Genomic DNA, 23713 nt, shown 5'->3' with positions numbered 1-23713 from the left:
AGTTCAGGGCAAATATTTTCACATTTTGTAAAATCTTCACCATTTTGGGCCATATATAGTTTCAGATATTGCTTTTAGTTTTTGAACAAAAAGTTTGTCAATTTTTATCAAAATTTCATTCAACAGAGCTTGTTATGCTTTTGCAAACCCTGAATGTTGATGTTCATAATGGCCACACAACATGCAACCTGCTAGATTATTCAGTTCTACAAATACTACAGACTGTATCTAACATATAAACACCTGGTGAGTTATACATGTATAAACACAAAATGTGATTATACTGCAATTACACGCATTAGTAATTAGTATCCAGTAGTACACTGAGGATATTTCATGAAATTATATCATTAGTTAACAACAGAAATGAATACACAGATGTTAAACTGTCCAACAAATGGCACCAACAGATGGTTTAGACATGGTGTGGTATACGTGGGGAATTCATACAAATTTAATTCATAAATATACAAATTATATGTACATATGTTAACAAAAAAATCATTCAAAAATACATTCAGGTTGAATTTCAAAGACTAAAAAAATGCACAATAAACATAACTACTTTTAATATTACACATCTAATAATAACTATATTTATTCACTTATATTGGATTTTTTACAATACTGATTGATCGCATGACAACCACATGACAATATTCAGAATGAACAAAAAAACACTATTTATATTGTCATAGAACTAGTAGCTTCGCGATAAGTGGCTTTCGCTGTGTCTTTCGTAGTACCGGTAATTAACTTTCACAGTGAACAAGGCTTTGTCACAGTACTTTCATCAGAGTTGAGAATTGAGAGTTTTATGTCATCAACAAAAATACCCATGAAATATTAAAGAATTTTTATATAACCTGGGCAAAAAAAATCATTATTTTTTCTCATTATAATGGTTACATGTAACTTTATGAGGGAATTCTAATAAATGAGATTTAAAAGTCACAACTGACGATTTAGCAATATTAAGGATTGTCATTTTGCCCATGGGGGGCGGGGCTACAGGGTTTTTTCATGTATACCATAGGGTTCATAGTATCTTTTGCTTACAGATTTGACTACACTGTCTACTTGGTAGTTTCCAGTCCTTGTAGACTGTGTTCTCCAGCATAAATATCTGATTATTCAGAAACATAAGACTGGACTGTGTATTTAATGCTGTACCTGCTATTCACAATCCCGTGTTGACTATGTCACGGACCATTTATTTACTTGTCAGTGTCTGACTGGTACAAAAATGTATATACAAAGTGTGACCAAGAAAACGTCAGAGAGCCACAGAACGAAAACAATCTGTCGCCATCCACACCATTAGAATCATCAGTCATCATGAGTGATGTAACTGGTATTTCCATATATTTGTTTAATGGTCTGAGAATGAATATTGTCAAGTTCAAGAGTGTTTTTACATACGTCAACGAGAACATTATAGGGAAGCAGAGGTGTGGCTTTTGTCACTCTGTACATGAAATTTGAGATCTATGAATGAATTCTGTCAATAAAAACAACGTGTATGTGCAGCGAAATGCCCCAAATATCTGGTATAAAACGGGCTGTGAAGCAGACAACAAACTGCCGCTTTGCCTGGCGTCATTTCGCCTCTAGAGGGCCAGTCAATGATGTCATCAGTGAACACTGATAATTGAACCCATTCATTCTAGTACGTCAATCCCATAGAAATGCTACTATGAAAGGCCTTGTTAACTGACAACTCAAAAGTTGTAACATGGCGAGGTGTTGTGTTATGAATGCCATAACGATTCATGTTAAGTTTCTCGAAATCCCAAATAAAAAATCATGTTGTTAGTTGCGAGAAATCGGCAGAAGAACTAACCTGAAAGAGAAGACACGTACAGCGTTCTGGTTATGGTAAACAGTGAGTGAATTAATATTGTACTAGTTAGAAATCTGCTTACATCACTTGAACTACAGTACTCATTTCGCCCAACTTCCTACTTTTAATCGATCGCTTAATTTCCAACCGCACTGTATTTTACCGATCGGAAAACGACCGCATTTTTATTGTTTTTTGTCACTGGCACAGGAGTGGTCAAAATGTTTGGGGACACAACGAGTGTTAACAATTATAAATTCTGAACGGCTCTTCAAATCTATATCACTCTGTATTGTTCGCAAACGCAACTTTATATGTGTCCAATATTAGAGCCGGTACAATATTGTAACACATTCTATATCTCAGCGATATAGCTATTGTATACACATACCTTTTTTATTATGGTTTGCACAAACGTTGAATAGCCGTCAAAAATTCAAATATATTTAGTTTTTAACTATCTATAATTATATGCACGCAATTTGACCCTTTGGCCTAGATTTGATTGCCATGGAATATTTTATTTTAAACAATATTCTGACGTTACTTACTGCCCGAAAATGTTTCAACACAATTGCGGTATGAATGTCCGATTTACAAAGTACATCGGGTAATATATTAATAACCATTCTCACCAACTGCTAGCTTAGGGGAGAGTAGGAAATCAAACGGCCGCATGTCGCCCGCCTTTTATGCATAGATTTCATGATGCCGTCTAACCGGGAACGAAAGGCTCGCACAGCAATTCACACTTGTTGTCAAGACCATGAATGAACAGAAAAGACTGGGAAATTAAAAAGATCATATTGCCACAAAGTTAAATAAATTTGGCTGCACAAAAGCTTGGAAACTAGTTTATAATAGTTTGCAAAAGACTGAGTGATCAATGACATCATTGTGGGACGCAATTGCGTAACTTACTGCGCGGTGATGCTGACATCCAGTGTGTGTTGACCGAAGTTTGACCACCAAGTCACACACTGAACAGGCGCGTTACTTTAGCAATCTTTTTCTTTCACGCTCTTGTAAAATTGTTATTAGTTCTGACGGGGCTGTACGCAAACTTGTATATTTTAAGGTCGTTTACTTAGTGTGCTGCTTTACAATATTGTACTGGCTCTAAAAATTTCAACATTGTAATATATCGCTTTCATAATAATTACGCAAACTCAGTTATTTAATATTGGACACTGATAATGTTTCCTCCGCGAACAATACAATGTGGTATATATTTGAAGAGTAGTTCGGATTTTAGTAGTTAGTACAGTTGTGTATATTCTAAACTGTATTCGAAATAATATTGCAGTGGTTTAATTTTGTTTTAATTATAACTGTAGCTTGGATAGGCATTTGAAGTGCTTGCAATTAAACACCATGGCGGCCATTCATGGAGGGGAATAAACAACAAACGAACATATTTAACATCCGGGTACCGGGTAGCCGTTCATGCTGCCAAGCATTGTGTACTACTGGTATAAACTCAACTTTTATATGCACAATGTGCTTTTTAAAACTGGGTTAGAGCCTTATGCGTTTGAACCACAGTATTCTGAGAGTGGAAGCCCAATTGCGTTAAAGTACCGTACTTCCTCGATCGTAAGCCCCTCCCGAGTATGAATCCCATTCCTATATTTTTACTAGGTATTTATAGAGTTGAGAGCATTCACGATTATAAGCCCAGAGTGTTTTTACTGGGCGTCAACGATATTTTTTAAAATATGCGTGTAAAAGGTGTGTTTCATTTCATAATAATCGTGGTATCGTGGCATGGTAGTTTGGTTTGTGTTTTTTTTATGAGAAAACTCGCATTAATTTCAGAGTACATGGCGAACGTACACAACGTGGTTCGCATCCTTTCTATTCTGTCATTTACTCAGGATGAACCCCGATGTTGCAATACTGGAGTAATCCATATTTCTTTGAGTAGTAGCTTTCGAAAAGTCAAAAATGTGATCGTTAAGTCGTGTACCTGGTTATTGGGCATGGTTTACTTTGAGACTATCATGAAAGGCCTAGGGTTTGAACAATGTGACATGATGTTGGCGACCATGAAATTCATCCTCCACGCTAAGTTTACCCACAGTTACTATTAACCGTCGTTTATATTTCGGAAATTGCAAATCGCCAGTTTTTAGGGAAAAAATCATCGTTTTTTCGTTGCAATCAGTGCTACAGATCGCATTTTAACATTGCGGTAATTCACTTCCGCATTGCGTTAAAAAATCATCGTCAATAATCAGAAAATTTCATCATTACGACACATCATTTTGATTGGTTAATGAAAGACATGACCTGTTATGTCAAAGGAAGTTGTTCCAGGTCAAATCGTGCTGAAAGACCTCATGATGGAAAATTGCTTTGCGTCGAGTTTGCGTACGATCGAAAACATACCAAAACGACTCAAGATAATGATAAATGCCTTTGTCCACTGTTTCCTCACAGATCCTACCGATTATTTCACCGTAAATTCTGACGGTATGTAAATCGTATTGTAATAAAATGTGCGTGTTTTTTTATGAGCATGTTTGTTTCTTCATTGTAAGTGTCGTGGAAATCATTTTTTTTTTTGAAAATAACATTATTTTCCCGAGCCCGGCGTGGTTAACGAATAATTGTTTTGGATAATTTTTCGTTGTTAGCAAGATGGTTACAGTGTTTAACCCCAAAACAAAATCATCTTTTCTGAGCTGGTCCTCGAGTATAAGCTCATCCCTTATTTTTCCCTTACGTGTTCATGCCTCCGGGGCTTATGATCAGGGAAGTACGATATACTGTGAAGATTCAATTCAGTCCAGTGTGAGTGATGAGAGTATATCGTCGACGATGCCCCTTGTTCGGGTAATAGTTTTATTTCAAATTACACGGGAGGTCTGTGAACAATCTGCTTGGTGTTCCTGTGACAATTGTCCCATGATTTGCCAGTGCAGCCCCGTGAATACATGGATGAAAATGTTTCCATCACCACCCTACGAACTCAAGATTGCATACTCCAGCATCCATACTTTGAATAATTTGCACGCTGCACAGTGCAATACTGGAAACAGCATTTATTAGACAGTTAGACAAAAAACAAAACAAAATGCCTGTCTCGATCAATTGCACATCCATAATGTCTGTATGTTGATACGCTTGTAAATAACATTAACGTAAAAGTCGAAACAACATAGACTAGGAATCAATTCACCAGTCCGGCCAACTATGGCTCCCTAAGTTGCTTATATTTAATCAGATACTATTTCGTCATCATGCTTTGTTACCTTACCTGTTTATACCTCATGAGGGCGTTTTTTTATGGCAAGATGGCGCAAACGGAAGTCCTTCGCAGGTTTATGGTTTCTCATATTTAAATCATCATAACTCTGAAGATAATCATTTTTTTTAATTTTTTTTTCAAATTTATAATCACTATACATAACTTGATAAATACAAACACCAAAATAAGCTCTATTTAGTTCCCCTTTAAGGCATTTCGCAGCACATACAAGTTATTTTTATTGACAGAATTCATTCATAGATCTCAAATTTCATGTACAGAGAGTGTCACAAGCCACACCTCTGCTCCCCTTTATTGCTACAATCAAAGACGTGCTCCCCTTTATTGCTACAATCAAAGACGTGCTCCCCTTTATTGCTACAATCAAAGACGTGCTCCCCTTTATTGCTACAATCAAAGACGTGCTCCCCTTTATTGCTACAATCAAAGACGTGCTCCCCTTTATTGCTACAATCAAAGACGTGCTCCCCTTTATTGCTACAATCAAAGACGTGCTCCCCTTTATTGCTACAATCAAAGACGTGCTCCCCTTTATTGCTACAATCAAAGACGTGCTCCCCTTTATTGCTACAATCAAAGACGTGCTCCCCTTTATTGCTACAATCAAAGACTCTGCTCCCCTTTATTGCTACAATCAAAGACGTGCTCCCCTTTATTGCTACAATCAAAGACGTGCTCCCCTTTATTGCTACAATCAAAGACGTGCTCCCCTTTATTGCTACAATCAAAGACGTGCTCCCCTTTATTGCTACAATCAAAGACGTGCTCCCCTTTATTGCTACAATCAAAGACGTGCTCCCCTTTATTGCTACAATCAAAGACGTGCTGAATAGGAAGCTTGGGCTACTGCCAGTGTCAAATTATTTATACAGGAGATGTTCCAGTAGGGAACCGTTAAAATTGTTTGATTAGCATATCAAAATCCTTTATTGGAACAGTTCATGTTTTAGATTCACCAAAATAATAACGTTGCTATGTTTCTAGGCATACTACGAACTAAAAAAAAAATCATCCAATTTTGCCTTCATGAATAGATTGTTTTTTTATATTATAAGTTTTTCAGATTAATCATTTTTTTGTGTTTTGTATTGAAACTCACTATTAAACAATTATTAATAATTTATGACTCACATCAACAGTTTCTAGCCCTAGAGACTTTATGGATGTAAACAATAATGGCTGAGAATACTAGTATGTAAATTGTTGGATTCGTTAACTGTTTTAGATTATAGGTTTTCCACCCACAAGATGGTCAATACTATCCAGTCTAACATACAAAATAAACCCGATTTGAGTTTTCCACTCACAAGATTGTCAGTACTATCCAGTCTAACATACAAAATAAACCCGATTTGAGTTTTCCACTCACAAGATGGTCAGTACAAATGTACTATCCAGTCTAACATACAAAATAAACCCGATTTGAGTTTTCCACTCACAAGATGGTCAGTACTATCCAGTCTAACATACATGTACAAAATAAACCCGATTTGAGTTTTCCTCCCACAAGATGGTCAGTACTATCCAGTCTAACATACAAAATAAACCCGATTTGAGTTTTCCACTCACAAGATGGTCAGTACTATCCAGTCTAACATACAAAATAAACCCGATTTGAGTTTTCCACTCACAAGATGGTCAGGACTATCCAGTCTAACATACAAAATAAACCCGATTTGAGTTTTCCACTCACAAGATGGTCAGTACTATCCAGTCTAACATACAAAATAAACCCGATTTGAGTTTTCCACTCACAAGATGGTCAGTACTATCCAGTCTAACATACAAAATAAACCCGATTTGAGTTTTCCACCCACAAGATGGTCTGTACTATCTAGTCTAACATACAAAATAAACCCGATTTGAGTTTTCCACCCACAAGATGGTCAGTACTATCTAGTCTAACATACAAAATAAACCCGATTTGTATTTATTAATAGTAACTAAACCGACTCCTGAAACAGTAAATATGCAAATTCAAGCTGCCAATAGGGAATTCTGATTATAAAATAATATCTGTATGTTAAAAATTACAAATATATATTATTTAAATATGAAGAAAACAAGTCTCTGTAATTTAGGAATTTAAAAAACATTTACCAATAATATTTAAGCCTAAAAATATTTAAATATTTTCACCATGTATGCTGTTTTTGTGTGTGCAATAAATTCCAAAAAAGTACCATATCAATTGTTTTTAACAACAGTATAAAATCTACGCTCATTCCACTACTGGTTATACCAGTTTACTGCCACCCAAGCATAATCCTTTACATGATTCTTGCAGGAAATTCTCCAGGAAATTAATACAATAAAGCATCCACAGAACATTACATAAACTCAAATATTCACGCTTTAATGACAGCGAAGATAAATTTTTCATAAGATTATGTATGGGGTTATTACAAATGTTTGCTATTGATCACAGACTGTAGGTAGCTAACATATTCTCGTATTCTTGCATTCTTACACACAACAAATGCAGGTGAGCCCCACCAACACCCAAAGTTGTAACGGGACATTTTGTAATTTGATTTTAATTTGGGAAAAAATATTGACATAAAACATAAAAACAATATTAACATAAAAGAAATATTAAACAAATGACCTAACAGTAAAATAGCTCCGCTTATCCAGCCGATCAGCGTGCAAATAATATTCATTAAAAATAGAGAAATGAATATATTGCACGAAATGATCAAATCTCATAGAGGTCCACCCAAAGAACTTAATGTACCAAGTATAAAAGCAATATAATAAATAGTTGATGAGGGATATGACAGGCTGCAGGACGCTGGAGACGATGAACAACCAACCAATCACCTATATCACCTATATGGAGTTTTAATTTATGAATAATAACAAAATTAGACTTTGGCATTCACAGGGTTAAAATGTTGCATAACAATTATATATATGAACCATCTTATGAAAAGAAACAAAAAAAGATAAAATAGTTGATGAAATGTGTTGATGCCGGGAGTAGATGTGATCAGTCAATTATACACACAATGTTGAAAAAAATATGGTGATCTCCCAAAATATGATTCAATATCTACATTCTCACATGTCTAAAAAACGCTGTTGTTAACGCTGTTTTTTTGCTGTGCAAATATTAGATAATCTGCTGAATTGTCTGCTTGTGTTCTCACTTAGTAAAAACACCGGTGTTTTGCACCCTCAACAAATCATATCACAGAAATGTCAAAAAACAAATGGAGAGGTCAGTCGACAAAATGGTGTCCCCTCTGGTAAATGCATTTGCTTTGTTCCTGTTTTTCCCATGTGTTTTTAAGCTCGAAAAGAAGACAACGACAAACGATTTACAGAGATTTCGAAGAGCAAGAAATCGCCAACTTGTTAGGTCGAACAAGACCGAGAAATGATCAGTTCATGTTCGCACTATTCGCGTGTACGAATAGCGCAACAATAGACCCAGCCTCGCTAGACGTTCAGTCCATCATTCTTTGAATATTCGATTCTCTCCATACAGATATCAGTAATCTTGTTTCTTCGTCTGATCAGTTCGACATTCGACCTGTAACCTATGACGACATCTTGAGTAATGACAAGCATAAATAAGTCGGCAATAGAGGGTGTTTGGTCGTCGTGTTCACATGGCACATTGCATTGTGCAAGAGCCGGCGTGACAACAGAGTTTAGGATCTAGTCCACCCCTTTTACAACGATGTCAAAAACACCACGCCACATTGGAGTATCACACACACATTTTAACAACGTTCTCAAATAAAAGGCGTTGTGACAACGGCTTATTTCGCCCAGTGAGAACACCACTAATATTGCTTTATTTTCGGTATCTATTGCTATCCCCTTGTGAAATGTGCAAGTGTTAATAAACATAATTATAGTGTATATAGTTAGATATCAGTATCTCATTAACTGTGATGTGTATTGTGAAACAATACAGAGTTCTCTTGTGTCAAATACATCCATATAAATTTAACTGATGAGTAAAAAATAAAGAGCAAGAGTAACCAACACGTCAGCATATGTATATGTCACTGGAGACGCTAACACGCGACTGCCTTATCTGTATGGCATCTCGAAGTGAGAATTGTTTTCAACTCAGGGCCAATCACCGGCGACACCCAAAGACACGTAATTTCCGTGTCGTTACCGGTGAATAACCAAATCCCGGCGACGACGCACACGCACCGACGGACTGATTGACAACGTGGCAGATTGCTTTGCGCTAGTTATTTGATATATTAAGTATTATTGATATTCAATAATTCTGAAGGAACGTTCATTACCACCTCCTAACGTTTGGTGATGTGTACCACTGTCACTGACACTGAGACCATAAATAATGTTGATGATCGAAAAAAGAAACGTTTAAATACGAGTTGATTCTTACGAGATAAGAGCGTAGACATACATTTGTGTGAAGTGACTGAATTGTTTCGCAACTAACCTGCAAGTTTCAGAGTTGGGGACGCCTGTGTCAGAGCAAACGAGCACTCAAAAAAAGCAACGAACACCAGTACCTGCCCGCTATCTCCGCCATGTTGGCCTTATTGCTAATGCCCCCTATCGTGGCGAACTTTTAGATAATAGTACTGGGACTGAAACAAATTGTTTTTGAAGTGCGCCCTCTCAGTTCTAAATGTTGTACATGTGTATTTTCGTTTGCATACACAATGTGCGATAAAAACGTGGAATTACTAGAAAATCACACGTAAGTTTCCCGGATTCATTTTCATTAATAGAATAACCAAATTGCGTCTTTAATAGTTTATTCACTCTATCTATCTCGTTTACGAAAAATATTTGTGAATTTGTGGCATCCGCCCACAACACAACGTTTAACCATCATAAATGTTTGTTCACAGGGAGCCCAGGAAGTATAATCAACTGTAGTACGCAGTCTCTATGAGCGGGGGGGGGGGGGAAATAGAAATTTCTTACACTAGATATCAGCCGATATCCCCCCCCCCCCCGCTCATAGAGACTCTGTATTACAGTTGATTATAGTTCCTGGGCTCCCTGTGGTTTGTTGTGAAAAACAACTTTTACAAGAGAACTGGTGATGGTTGTAGAATCATAACTGCCTCAGCTCAAAGATTGTTATGTAATACAAGGGAATGTGAAGGGAAATGTATTGTAATGTTACCTCTGTGTAATTTACAATATATCTGAATTAACCTTCACTGTGAAGGACAATATGGGAGTTGACTTAAATGACTGTGGTAGAACAACGCTGGTCAAATTTTGCGAAATAGTAGTTAGAATTTACAGATACGCAATCGACACATTGTGGGATATCAAAATATGGATGATAAACAGCAAGTGATATTTCCAGAGATGTAGTTGGAATTGAAGCAAAGGAGTGGCCTATTAATCCATGAAACATACTCACACATATCCGTACATATCATCCTGTCTTATTGTGTGTGGGCAAAGCTGTCATGCACACAATCAGAAAAATATGTTATTATACTGTAAATAATTATGAACAATAAAAACTGAAATTTAGAAAAACTATGAAATATTAATAAGGAAAATGTGCGATTTGCTGTACAGTTCCCAGAAAAGTATTACAAGTCCCAGAAGTACATACGAGTCGTCAAAACGTACAGTTTGGTGACAGTTGGAAATGATACCAAGATTTAAAGCGCGGTGGTCGTCGCGCAGCGCGTGTTCGAATTTCATGTAAATAAACAATGTATTTTACACGCGTTGTATACGTCGCTATAAGTCCCATGTGGAACAGGACGCGGCACGACGACTGCCGCCCTTTAACAATTCCATGAGAATATCGCAACGTTCTTTTAACACATGAAACAGATGTGCATTGGTCGAATTTTGTATAGTTTTCAATAGGCATACAAGCACCTGTATATATTTTGACAATAAACCCCTCATTCACATTGTGCAAATACAAACAAGACATTAAACCTTCTTGATAGTAACAAGTAAGTGTTGTATAAACCCGAATGAAAAGTCTGGAGTCACGGCGAATACTTCTAGCGAGTCACCCCTCTAAAAACGTCATTACTGTGCCAATGACATTGAACTTTGCTCTTCCATAAAGCAGCAGTTTCTATCTTCAAATAATCAAAATAACACTGATACCCTGGCGAAGCATGTCCATTGTTTCACATCGACTGTGCCAAGGGATTTTCGTCTTCTCAATTTCTCATGATAAACGTCCCAAGGTTGTTTTGTTTACTAGAAGGACATGTCTTTTGGCAGAATTTCTTGTATTAATTTCTATTGCACAAACAAGTAGCAAATACTGTTACTGAAGCACAGAATTTGCATGATTTTTTTCTCCCCGGCCATTCACACAAACTGCAAACGAAGTCTTTCACCTTTCCAGTTGTTGACACTTTGCAACCGCCTTGATGGATGTATTTTGACCCCGGATTCTGACCTTGCATTCCGGCTAAATTTACTGCCCTTTCATGCCAGTTCAATTTCCTTTAATTATTACATCCAAATTTCGTGATATTTAATATTTAACACCAACATTTATTTTACAGTCACTTTAGTTTTCACTTTTCTAAAATTATTTTACAGATCCAAAGACTTTTCACTCCCATCATGCAATCTCCCATAGTACTTCCGCAGACACAGTGGTGATCGCCAACATATCTACAAATAACCTCCCTCTCAGGAGCTGAGGAATAACCCCCCCCCAAATAATGAAATAGACAACAACAAAAAACGCCGACCGAAAATGTATATCGTTTAAAAGAATGTCGAATGACGCAGTGTCTTGTAAAAGTACGGCTCAGGGGTATAATGGCTCCAACTCACATTTTGGCATTTGGTGGCGCACTTTCGGCGAGAGTCAAAAATCCGGAAACAGTCGACCGTTTAACTCAGGATAGGTGGGCGTGGCTACAGCACGAGAAATATCTGAATTTTACTTGGATACGAATAATCATTTTCAGCACAAAAAATCAATAACTGCCCATTTCAGTGGGCAGACAGAAGGTACGAACTTAAAATGGGAAACGTGTGGGTGGGCATTGCACAGACACTTTAAGTACTAGTATTCTACACCCTCTGCAGTTCAATTTTCTATCCCACAATCCTTTGCAAAATCCAATGTGGAGTTAACACATTACACATACATAACTGTCCCTACCGAATCAAAATCAATGTTCCCACTACTATACATTCTCTACAACTAATTGTCAATGTTCAAGCCCGGGGACATTTGATACATGGCTGGGAGGGAAGCTCCCCTGAGTGCTCAAAAGTGTGACCATTTTGATACCTGGATAGTGGCAAAATCTATACCTATATTTATACCTAAATACGATTTCTGTCATCACTGTTTATTCCAAATAAAACAGTTACCGTATTTGCTCTATTTAAAGAGCATCTCCAATAGAAGCACATGTAAGCCAACAGTTGCATTGTATATTGATTTATTAAATATGTATTTTGACCATAAAAATAATTCTGTCACTTACATAAGAGCTTATTATTTTAACACAAATGTGGATTGTCTTTTTTTTAATTTCCGGGTTGATGTATATATGGAACTGAGGCCGGGATATGAGGTGGAGATATTCGCTCATATACATACTCATTAAAGTATACTAAATCGAAAAATATTACGAATATTTATACCTATCTTGACCGGAAATAAGACTGATACTTATACCAAAAATCCAAAAAACGAGACCCTTTTCAGGTGTAGGTCAGGTGCACTCAACGGAGCTGTTCGTGAAAAAATGTGTTCGCAAGAGATTTTTAGCCGGCAGGCAAAATAAAACATCTTCAGTGGGAGGGAATTAAAAATAGGGTTTCTCAGAGGGGAATTCCAGTACGAGAAGATTTTTATTCAGAGGGCAGGCAAGTTCCATTTTTAGATTGAGCGAGTAAGGGCAAAATCACTGATTGTACATTGTATTTTTCAGAAGTGCAAAATTTGAACTTGGGTACAACTCTCTCAATAAAGAGTGTTGCCGGTGGAATGGGTCATGGGGAACAAAAACTGAGTGGGGAAAGGGCAGTGGGAGCTAAACCGAGTAGAGAGAAGGCAGCGGGGAACAAAAACTGAATGGAGAGAGGACAGTGGGAGCAAAACCGAGTGGAGAGAAAGCAGCGGGGAACAAAAACTGAGTGGGGAGAGGGCAGTGGGCGCAAAAAACAGTGGAAGGGCAATTTAATTTGGTTGAGAGGGAGGGAAGTTGCGAACAGATTGACCTCTCCCTTCCAAATTAAATTAAGCCTTAATAATGTTCATAAATTAAGTCACTGTTGATCAAACATAAATACTAAACATTTTTGAAAATTTACTCGTTGACTGCACCTGGTAAGTCCCCATTAGACAAGTTCTATGTATTGTCCCCGGATGTTCAAGTAGTTGCATGGCAACAAGAACATGTAATTACTCGGCATTTATTATCAATGTTCATAGTAACAAGGGTATTTGGCTATTCAATATACGCGTTCATCAAAACTCGACAGTGAGTGCGCTGTCTTAATGTATGTAGAATGGTGAAAAAAAACTATCCGGAGATCAAGACTAAAATAGTGAATATTTAAAGTCGTTAACTTGCCATGGCAAGATCAAAAATACAAATTAATCTAAAGCATCACAATGAACTGCAACTTTAAAAACAAATAATTGGTAATGTCAACAAACTATTGTCAATGTCAAAAACAACTTGGATACATAATAAAAATGTTTTTATTTAACTAATATTATATACTTGTTTTCTAACATCAATTAACAGAACAGCAAGACATGAGTAGATTTTACTATAATATTTTAATCATGTTTAGACTTGTATATAAAATACTAATATTGAATATACATAATTTCTAAATTGTACCGATCACTATACAATCGGCACAGTAGAAATCATAAATCGGTAAAAGTCCCACATAGCTTCATGATTTTAGGCAGAAAATGACTGAATTATACTATTAGTTCACGTAAATCGAAATGTTCATCAAATCTACTCTAAATATATTGTCACAAATGTAGTTCTTTTATAGTTGGTTAATAATCCAATAAATATTTATATGTGCTGTACTGAATATTAAAGGCGATTTGCCAATTTTCTCAAAATTTATAAATAAACAGACTCTCCTCGGACTACCTCCTGGTCAGTACTAAAATAAACTATACAATTTTCAGTGAGTTGTGAAGGACGAACATGATTGGTGGGTGATCAAAACACTATTTCGAGGACAAGCACCCGCCAAGTCACGTCCCAGTAAATCATTACACTGAGGGACTTCTCCACACTCACTTGTGAGCTGAAAATGAATAAATACTCAGATTTTTAAAGTCATCCGCTATACGCAAATGTTATTTTACGAAAATTTATAAAAAGTTCAGATTAAGTTAAGTGTATGTTATTTAGAACATATTTATACAGTATCTATTGTTTGAATAATGTTTGGTGTGATTATCGTACACAAATTGTGAATACGCTGTAAAATTGATCTTTAGGGCTAGCAGCGCTAATGGTAATAGTGTAAATAGAAATATTTTAAACTTTGAATCTGTTCAGCGCAAGGAATTATAACTTCTGTCAGTGCCCACCTACGAGCGATAATGGTTTAATTCGTACCTGTGTCAGTTCTGACAGTTTTTTCTTATCCAAATTTTGAACTAATTTTAGACGTTGTATTTATTAGTGTTGGTGATTTTTTGATTTACGGGTATGTAAAAACGAAATTACATTAACTGATGTAACTGATAACTTTTCCAATGAAATCCTTAGCACCACGTTGGCAGGCCAGTCACACTGGTTCTCACCACAAGAGGTTACGATCCCCCCTGCCAAATGCTAAGAACAACTGAAACTAATATATACATATTTACATGAAAAATTTTCCACCTATGCGGATCTGTTTGTGCAGGAGTTTTACGACCGTGTGACTTTACTGACGTCAACCAAACTTGTTATATGGGAAGTTGGCACCCAAGGCTCACAGGTGCTACACCTTGCCCAAGGGTGGCCTGGAGGTAGTTGTGGCAAAGGGTAACCTCATTCTCCCACGTCCATAGACTCCACAACCGGATGTAGTTTAAAATCTTGCCCAGGACACATATATACATATTTAAATAAACGTAAACGTTGCCTTTAATAGGTGATACCTCACACGTGAGGCTGAGTTGGTGCAAGGCTTTTATGACCGTATGCCCTTACTGACGTTCACCAAACTTATTATGTGGGAAGTTGGCACCCAAGGCTGACAGGTACTACACCTTGCCCAAGGATGACCTGGAGCATGGAGGTAGAAAAGAGAAGGAGTGAGGACGCTATTTAAGCCCATGTTAATCTTATAAACATCCTTTGTCTTTGGTCTGGTTAAGCCACTTATTGTTTTTGTTTAGAAGTCGTTTTATCTACATGATGATAGCCGCTTATTTACACAAAAAAACGAGGGTAGAACTGAAAATAATAAATTCTGTTTAAACATCGTCTATAAAATTGAATGCGCAAACCATAAATAAAAGAATTGTGCATGCGCAATGACCTTTATCGGACCACAAAGGTCATTTCACACTACCGGAAATTCTGCATACGGACGCTACCAAGATGTGCGCTTACTTCTTTTCTGATATTTTTCATCGCAATAGTCGTCCAACTTTGGACATTGATTGAAAAAATCCCGCAAATTTCCGCAGTGAAATTTAAAGATACATGATAAGATTATAACAAGATGTTTTGATGAGTCATTTTTCATTGGTGTGCAGAACTGTGCAGATGTTTAGAATCGCGCATTTTGTAGTAATAGATTTCGGGCGTTGAGTACACTCAGCGTACGTTTTTCGCTGCATTTTGTATTATTGTTATTTGTTTGGGCATGCGCAGTGCGTTGAGAATCTTCGTGAAGTTTCCGAATACAGCCGAAACATGTAAGCCGATTAACTGTGACATTGTACAGCGTGTTTGCAAACTAATTACAATGTGTACTGAGTAAACAAATCCAAAGCATCATGAAACCAGCGGAAACAATAGCGTCCTCACTCCTTCTCTTTTTTCTCTTTTTTACCTCCATGCCTGGAGGTAGTTGTGGCAAGGGGTAACCTCATTCTCCCAAGTACAAAAACTCCACAACCGGATGCAATTTTAACGTCTTACCCAGGACATGTCCAATACAACTGAAAACCGACTAAGTCGTGAAGCCAAACCTGTAAAAATTCGGGGAGCGCTGAAAAGCACTGCGTTCACCCGCGCGTTCATTGTGCCCAAGGGTTTTGTTAGTATTGTATTGAATATGGGACTTTTTGGCCTGCAATAAAGGATTATTAATAATAATAATAATAATAATATAGCTGCGTTGCAGCAATGTCGGGTTTCGAGCCCACTGACTTATTAGCAGCATTCCAAAATCAGCATCATCGACAATAATATATTAAAGGAAATTGCATGGCCTTCATACTAAACATGTCACATGTTCCTGTTTGTAACAGTGCATAAGGTATTACAATCTTGCATATTTAATGATGTCTCATGACCATATATGGTCATCGGATGTTTTTGTCAGCTCTGTTGTGCAATAACTTCAATATTGCATTGGTTGCATGTTCCTATCTGTAACAGTGCTTGAGATATAACATTTATGAATATTTGATGAGGTCACATGACCATATATGGTCATCAAATTAGTTAGTCACATCTCTTGTTCCATAGATTCGATATTGCACAGGTTGCATGTACCCGTCTGTAATAGTGCTTGAGTTATTATATTTATGCTTATTTGATGAGGTCACATGACCAGATATGGTCATCGGATATGTTAGTCACCTCTGTCGTGCAATTCCTTCAATATTGCACTGGTTGCATGATCCCGTTTGTAACAGTACTTGAGTTATTATATTCATGCATATTTGATAAGGTCACATGACCATATATGGTCATCGGATGTGTTAGTCACTTCTGTTGTGCAATAGCTTCAATATTGCACTGGTTGCATGTTCCTATCTATAACAGTGCTTGAGTTATTACATTTATGCATATTTGATGAAGTTACATGACCATATATGGTCATCACATTAGTTAGTCACATCTCTTGTCTCATAGCTTCGATATTGCATAGGTTGCATGTCTCTATCTGTGATTCTGCTTGAGATATTACAATTATGCATATTTAATGACGTCACATGACCATATATGGTCATCACATTAGTTAGTCACATCTCTTGACCCATACCTTCGATATTGCACAGGTTGCATGTCCCTAACTCTTGCAGTGATTGATATATTACATTTATGCATATTCAATGAGGTCACATGACCATATATGGTCATCTTGTTTGTTAGTAAAATTTCATGTACCATCACTTCAATATTGCACTGGTTGCATGTTCCCGTCTGTAACTGTGCTTGAGTTAATACATTTATGCATATTTGATGAAGTCACATGACCATATATGGTCATCACATTAGTTAGTAACATCTCGTGTCTTATAGCTTCGATATTGCACAGGTTGCATGTCCCTATCTGTAACAGTGCTTGATATATTACATTTATGCATATTTAATGAGATCACATGACCATATATGGTCATCTTGTTTGTTAGTAGAATTTCATGTACCATCACTTCAATATTGCACTGGTTGCATGTTCCTAACTGTAACAGTGCTTAACAGTGCATGTCCCTAACTCTTGCAGTGATTGATATATTACATTTATGCATATTCAATGAGGTCACATGACCATATATGGTCATCTTGTTTGTTAGTAAAATTTCATGTACCATCACTTCAATATTGCACTGGTTGCATGTTCCCGTCTGTAACTGTGCTTGAGTTAATACATTTATGCATATTTGATGAAGTCACATGACCATATATGGTCATCACATTAGTTAGTAACATCTCGTGTCTTATAGCTTCGATATTGCACAGGTTGCATGTCCCTATCTGTAACAGTGCTTGATATATTACATTTATGCATATTTAATGAGATCACATGACCATATATGGTCATCTTGTTTGTTAGTAGAATTTCATGTACCATCACTTCAATATTGCACTGGTTGCATGTTCCTAACTGTAACAGTGCTTAAGATATTGCAATTATGTCTATAAAATGAGGTCACGTGACCATATAAAAGAACAAAAAAATATGAAAAAACATTCTAAAATCTTCTTATAAAAAACGGCTTTTCGCCTGGACTTCCATATTTTCGAATTAAATACTATGTCATATGATCTTTCAAAGTTATTCAGGGTTAGTTGATTTGTCGAAAATTATGCAAATGAGATGCAAAACAAAATTTAAAAAAATTCTAAAAAAAAAAGTCACGTGACCGCTAAAGTTTTTTTTGATGAAATTTGTAGCCCTTGTCGCACTGCTACTAATATAAAAAAATTGGAGCACTCAGACCCTCAGAAAGGTGCGCAATTCGGCATTGAAAATTTCGCCTTTAATCCAAGATGGCGGCCTGGTCATGTGACCTATGTGTCTGAACTTAGGATATGCACCAGATCTCATACAGCTTTACCATTGTGGCAAGTATGGAACTGATCGGTCCAACGGTGTTGACATAAAGCGTGACCAAAAATTTAGGCGGAAGAATAATAATAATAAATATAGCTGCATAGCAGCAATGACCGGTTTTCAAGACCATGGCACATGGCCAAGTCACATGCAATGCATGGCCATGTATGACTGTTTGCAATAGCCCCCAAAATTAACGTTGGTCCCATGTTTGTATATGTGATAGTGTCCAAGATATTATTGCCATGCATATGTAATGAGTTATATGACCATATGTAGTCATCAGGTATGTTTGTCAATTCTCTTGTCCAATGACTTCAATATAGCATTGGTTCCATGTTCCTACCTGCATCAGTGCCTAAGATATTAGAGGCATGCATATTTGATGAGTTCTATGACCATATATGGTCATCTCATATGTTGGACAATTCTCTTGTCCAATGTCTTCAGTATAGGTTTGGGTACATGTCCCTATCTTTAAAAGTGCTCGAGATATTATGGATATGCATACTTAATGTGTTCTATGACCATATATGGTAATCGAATATGTTGGTCAATCCTTTTGTCCAATGTCTTCAATATAGTATTGGTTCCATGTTTGTGCTTACAATAGTACTCGAGATATTAGAGACATGCATATTTAATGAGTTGTATGACCATATATGGTCATCGACTGTGTTGGTCAATTATCTTGTCCAAAGTCTTCAATATAGGTTTGGGTACATGTTTCTATCTTTAAAAGTGTTCGAGATATATGGATATGCATATTTAATCAGTTCTATGACCATATATGGTCATCGAATATGTTGGTCAATTCTCTCGTCCTATGTCTTCAATATAGCGTTGATTCCATGTTTGAACTTGCAATAATGCCCGAGATATTAGAGACACGCATATTTAATGAGTTATATGACCATATATGGTCATACACTATGTTGATCAATTCTTTTGTTCAATGTCTTCAATATAGCATTGGTTCCATGTTTATACTTGCAATAGTGCCTGAGATATTAAAGACATGCATATTTAATGAGTTACATGACCATATATGGTCATCCAATATCTTGGTCAATTATCTTGTCCAATGTCTTCAATATAGCGTTAGTTCCATGTTTGTACTTGCAATAGTGCCTGAGATATTAGAGACATGCATATTTAATGAGTTGCATGACCATTTATGGTCATCCAATATTTTGGTCAATTCTCTTGTCCAATGTCTTCAATATAGCGTTAGTTCCATGTTTGTATATGCAATAGTTCTCAATATATGTCAATTCAATGTTTATCGTATATGGGCCCTCCCCCCTTTCCCATAATGCAACATTGCTGACTATTTTATATAAAATGTGAAAAATATTCATAAATCAACTGCTCCAAAACTACTGGTCGCACTTCCATGATTCTTTGATTAATCTGTAGTATGTATGATGTTCTTCAAAATTATGGCGTGGAATTTCGATACGATCAAAATTATGCAAATGAGATGCAAAACAATATTTCAGAAAATTCTAGAAAAAAAAGTCACATGACCGTTCAACTTTTTTTTTCTGATATACGTAGCTCTAGGGCCAATGCTTCTTTTAGGCGAAAGTTTGAGACTCCTAGGCCCTCAGAAAGGTGTTTAAATGAGCATGCCATTTTTTGCCTAAAATTCAAAATGGCCGCCGTACCACGTGATCAATATGCGTCATCTTAGGATATGCACTAGATCTCATCAACCTTTACAAACATATGAAAATTTTTTACAGATATGTGCAACGGTGTCGAAATGGCGCTTAGCGAAAAAATCTGGCGGAATAATAAAAAACATAACGATTACAATAGGTTTCCAAGACATGTGTCTTGAAAACCTAATAATAATAAATATAGCTGCGTTGCAGCAATGTCGGGTTTCGAGCCCACTGACTTATTAGCAGCGTTCCAAAATCAGCATCATCGACAATAATATATTAAAGGAAATTGCATGGCCTTCATACTAAACATGTTGCATGTTCCTGTCTGTAACAGTGCTTAAGATATTACAATCATGCATATTTAATGATGTCACATGACCATATATGGTCATCGGATATGTTAGTCACTTCTGTTGTGCAATAGTTTCAATATTGCACTGGTTGCATTTTCCTATATGTAACAGTGCTTGAGATATAACATTTATGCATATTTGATGAAGTTACATGACCATATATGGTCATCACATTAGTTAGTCATATCTCTTGTCACATAGCTTCGATATTGCATAGGTTGCATGTCTCTATCTGTGATTCTGCTTGACATATTACAATTATGCATATTTAATGACGGCACATGACCATATACGGTCATCACATTAGTTACTCACATCTCATGTCCCATAGCTTCGATTTTGCACAGGTTGCATGTTTCTATCTGTAACAGTGCTTGAGATAATTCAATTATGCATATTTAATGAAGTCACATGACCATATATGGTCATCACATTAGTTAGTCACATCTCTTGTTCCATAGATTCGATATTGCACAGGTTGCATGGTCCCGTCTGTAATAGTGCTTGAGTTATTACATTTATGCTTATTTGATGAGGTCACATGACCATATATGGTCATCAGATATGTTAGTGACTTCTGTTGTGCAATAGCTTCAATATTGCACTGGTTGCATGTTCCTATCTGTAACAGTGCTTGAGATATAACATTTATGCATATTTGATGAGGTCACATGACCATATATGGTCATCGGATGTGTTAGTCACTTCTGTTGTGCAATAGCTTCAATATTGCACTGGTTGCATGTTCCTATCTGTAACAGTGCTTGAGTTATTACATTTATGCATATTTGATGAAATTACATGACCATATATGGTCATCACATTAGTTAGCCACATCTCTTGTCTCATAGCTTCGATATTGCATAGGTTGCATGTCTCTATCTGTTATTCTGCTTGAGATATTACAATTATGCATATTTAATGACGTCACATGACCATATACGGTCATCACATTAGTTACTCACATCTCATGTCCCACAGCTTCGATTTTGCACAGGTTGCATGTTCCCGTCTGTAACTGTGCTTGAGTTATTACATTTATGCATATTTGATGAAGTCACATGACCATATATGGTCATCACATTAGTTAGTCACATCTCGTGTCTTATAGCTTCGATATTGCACAGGTTACATGTCCCTATCTGTAACAGTGCTTGATATATTACATTTATGCATATTTAATGAGATCACATGACCATATATGGTCATCTTGTTTGTTAGTAGAATTTCATGTACCATCACTTCAATATTGCACTGGTTGCATGTTCCTATCTGTAACAGTGCTTGAGATATTGCAATTATGTCTATAAAATGAGGTCACGTGACCATATAAAAGAACAAAAAAATATGAAAAAAACATTCTAAAATCTTCTTATAAAAAACGGCTTTTCGCCTGGACTTCCATATTTTGGAATTAAATACTATGTCATATGATCTTTCAAAGTTATTCAGGGTTAGTTGATTTGCCGAAAATTATGCAAATGAGATGCAAAACAAAATTTCAAAAAATTCTAAAAAAAAAAGTCACGTGACCGCTAAAGTTTTTTTTGATGAAATTTGTAGCCCTTGTCCCACTGCTACTATCATAAAAAAATTGGAGCACTCAGACCCTCAGAAAGGTGCGCAATTCGGCATTGAAAATTTCGCCTTTAATCCAAGATGGCGGCCTGGTCATGTGACCTATGTGTCTGAACTTAGGATATGCACCAGATCTCATACAGCTTTACCATTGTGGCAAGTATGAAACTGATCGGTCCAACGGTGTTGACATAAAGCGTGACCAAAAATTTAGGCGGAAGAATAATAATAATAATAATAATAAATATAGCTGCATAGCAGCAATGACCGGTTTTCAAGACCATGGCACATGGCCAAGTCACATGCAATGCATGGCCATGTATGACTGTTTGCAATAGCCCTGAAAATTAACGTTGGTTCCATGTTTGTATATGTGATAGTGTCCGAGATATTACAGCCATGCATATTTAATGAGTTCCATGACCATATATAGTCATCGGGTATGTTTGTCAATTCTCATGTCCAATGTCTTCAATATAGCATTGGTTCAATGTTCCTACTTGCAACAGTGCCTAAGATATTAGAGACATGCATATTTAATGAGTTCTATGACCATACATGGTCATCGAATATGTTGGTCAATCCTTTAGTCAAATGTCTTCAATATAGCATTGGTACCATGTTCCTACTTGCAATAGTGCCTGAGATATTAGAGACATGCATATTTAATGAGTTCTATGACCATACATGGTCATCGAATATGTTGGTCAATTTTCTTGTCCAATGTCTTCAATATAGGTTTGGGTACATGTCTCTATCTTTAAAAGTGCTCGAGATATTATGGATATGCATATTTAATGAGTTCTATGACCATATATGGTCATCAACTATGTTGGTCAATTCTCTTGTTCAATATCTACAATATAGCGTTGGTTCCATGTTTGTACTTGCAATAGTGCAAGAGATATTAGAGACATGCATATTCAATGAGTTCTATGACCATATATGGTCATCGAATATGTTGGTCAATTCTCTCGTCCAATGTCTTCAATATAGCATTGGTTGCATGTTTGTACTTGTAATAGTGCCTGAGATATTAAAGACATGCATATTTAATGAGTTGCATGACCATATATGGTCATCCAATATTTTGGTCAATCCTCTTGTCCAATGTCTTCAATATAGCGTTAGTTCCATGTTTGTATATACAATAGTTCTCAATATATGTCAATTCAATGTGTATCGTATATGGGCCCTCCCCCCTTTCCCATAATGCATCATTGCTGACTATTTTATATAAAATGTGAAAAATATTCATAAATCAACTGCTCCAAAACTACTGGTCGCACTTTCATGATTCTTTGATTAATCTGTAGTATGTATGATGTTCTTCAAAATTATGGCGTAGAATTTTGATACGATCAAAATTATGCAAATGAGATGCAAAACAATATTTCAGAAAATTCTAAAAAAAAAAGTCACATGACCGTTCAACTTTTTTTTCATGAAATACGTAGCTCTAAGGCCAATGCTTCTTTTAAGCGAAAGTTTGAGACTCCTAGACCCTCAGAAAGGTGTTTAAATGAGCATGCCATTTTTC

The 23713-nt window shown here is 36.4% G+C and overlaps 1 protein-coding gene across 1 annotated transcript in view; it reads right to left on the bottom strand.

Moving 5' to 3' along the window:
- LOC144357544 (polypeptide N-acetylgalactosaminyltransferase 1-like) overlaps window positions 1–9654 on the bottom strand; it is a 90150-nt gene extending 80496 nt beyond the window's left edge. Inside the window, exon 1 of the mRNA XM_085500961.1 lies at window positions 9553–9654. The gene's annotated coding sequence lies outside the window, so the exon portion shown is untranslated. The remainder of the gene's footprint in view (window positions 1–9552) is intronic.
- Window positions 9655–23713: the final 14059 nt, after the last annotated feature.

Source organism: Saccoglossus kowalevskii, chromosome 7, assembly GCF_978046115.1.
Source record: "Saccoglossus kowalevskii chromosome 7, keSacKowa6.1, whole genome shotgun sequence".
Classification (NCBI taxonomy): domain Eukaryota; kingdom Metazoa; phylum Hemichordata; class Enteropneusta; family Harrimaniidae; genus Saccoglossus; species Saccoglossus kowalevskii.
The sequence above is the reverse complement of the archived record's forward strand: the minus strand, read 5'-3'. Positions and strand labels throughout refer to the sequence as shown.